Source organism: Atractosteus spatula, unplaced genomic scaffold, assembly GCF_055471065.1.
Source record: "Atractosteus spatula isolate fAtrSpa1 unplaced genomic scaffold, fAtrSpa1.hap1 Scaffold_18, whole genome shotgun sequence".
In the NCBI taxonomy this organism is placed as follows: Eukaryota; Metazoa; Chordata; class Actinopteri; order Semionotiformes; family Lepisosteidae; genus Atractosteus; species Atractosteus spatula.
This window is the reverse complement of record NW_028296741.1, coordinates 249,977-252,114: the sequence shown is the minus strand read 5'-3', so window position 1 is coordinate 252,114 and position 2,138 is coordinate 249,977. Positions and strand designations below refer to the sequence as shown.

The 2,138-nt window shown below is 39.8% G+C and overlaps 1 non-coding gene across 1 annotated transcript; it reads left to right on the top strand.

The window, feature by feature from the left end:
- Positions 1-762: 762 nt before the first annotated feature.
- On the top strand, positions 763-845 carry trnal-uaa (transfer RNA leucine (anticodon UAA)). The gene has a single exon. It is a non-coding gene; the product is annotated as a tRNA-Leu (tRNA).
- Positions 846-2,138: the final 1,293 nt, after the last annotated feature.

Sequence of the window (2,138 nt, the reverse complement as noted above, 5' to 3'; positions counted from 1 at the left end):
AGCAGTAATGGCAACACAGTGCTTGGAGTTCAGCTTTTCTTATTTCTTCTGCGGAACCACTGGTATCGGAATATACTGATCCGCATAAGAAGCGCTACCGGTTTCAGATAGTTTTTATTGAGTGCTGCTCTAAACTTTACATTTGCTTAGACTTGTTTTCCCCATGAAAAAAAGACATTTCCCTAATTACATTTAACTTTTTTTTTCCCTTATCATCAAGTAGAAATAAAACATATCATTCCATTTAAGAGCCACAGGCAGGATGGCTGGTGGTCCAAGGCGTTGCGTTCAGGTTGTAGCTTCCCCTAGAGATGTTTGTTCATATCCCACTTCTGACAAAGAAGTTAGAGTGGAAACGGTAACATCCTTAAGTAAAAAACATTTCACATTTCATGTGTTTAATGTTAAGTGTCTTGGTGGTTGATGGCTCTTCTCTCTTGCAGGGTGATGGCAAAATTCTTGAGAGAGGGAGTCTCCTACGTAAGGCTGCTCTTCGTCAAGAGTGGAGACAACAGGAACAGACTTCAAACCGACATTAATTACTGAGAGCAGGCGAAAACGTCTTTTGAAATGAGGAAATGTCTGCTGACAGTAAACAGAGCTCACGGTGAGCTGCGGACAAGCGCTCCTCGTTAGTACAGTGCTGAGTACCCCTGCTTGTTGCGCGGGAGACCGGGGTACGTTTCTGTGACAGGGCGCTGTTTTTTTTTAATAGATGAATCATATTCAAATGTTAAACAACTGAGCAGCATATTGCTGTAGACCAGGATGGCCGAGTGGTTAAGGCGTTGGACTTAAGATCCAATGGACGAAAGTCCACGTGGGTTCGATCCCCACTCCTGGTAGTGTCGTACTAAGTTTGAAGTGACAGAACACTTTGATGATTTACACTCTATTTAAATATGAATTCACTAAATTTCAGTTCAGTTCTCTTCACTCCCACTCCCTGGCATAACTGAACTCTCACTATCGCATACTGAAGGCTTTACATCCATTAGCTGTGATACAGCTCCCAATAAAGACAGAATCAAACAGTTTGTTCTGTCTCGCATGGTGATCCTCTTCTCGATCCAAATGAAATGTTTAATATGATGCCTCGAGAAAAAAAAAGGAGTGAATTTCCGCCTGTAATGATTGATGCCCCCTCAAACATTTTGTAACATCCCCGGAAGTTTATACAGTAGAATCCTGGTTTGTGGCTTAAATTCAAGGTAAACAAGACTAAGGAAACGAGTTGGAAACTTGATGTCGAACTGGAATTTAATCACCCGGAATATTTCACTACATTGGGCAATATGTGCCAGAGAGGAGCACTTTAGATCCCTTCGATAGCTCAGTTGGTAGCGTGGCGGACTGTATTAAAAACAGTTAGGAATCCTCAAGTCACTGTTTTCACTCCAGCTCGAAGGAAGGTGCTTTTGTGAACTTTAATCAAAGAGTTAAAATAGCGAATCTTTTTCGCTCAGACGTTGATCAAAAGCTCAATAAACGATGAAGCAGAGGCTTAGCTAACATCTAATTGTCTTGTTTTGGCCAAGATCTTTGAATTAAGGGACTACTCTGTCTTATTTGTAATTCAAATGTATATACAAATGTCACTGTTTTCAAAGGATAGGTACTTAATTGGCTTTATGATTTGGTATTGATTTTGTATCGTTATATTATTAGGTTTGTGCTTTCTGTGTTTTTATCATATTGTGAACTTCTTTTTTAAACAAATGCTTACAAAGGCAAACACAGCACACATCTGTTTACACCAGCGATGAATTGTACATTTTTATTAAGTACAATCTACTGTATTTTTAGAAAAAATGGCGTACTGTGCACGATGTGTTGCAGAAACACAACCTAATATTTTCATAATTATTATTTTAATCATTTGACAAGTATGAGGTCCCGGATCCAAATCTTCAGTTCTGATTTTTTTTGTGATATCTTCTCTTCCTCTCGTGGAAATCACAAGATGTGAGCAAATGTTTTTTGTTCTTTTTTTTTTTCACGTTGCGATCCAAAGAGCCTCAGACGCACAGTCTGACAGTAACCAAACCAGAATGGATTCTGCTGGGAGCCGGACTGAGCTCATTCTCACTCCCTGTGCTGAAAACAGAATTATCTCTTCCCCGAACATCGTCTACAGC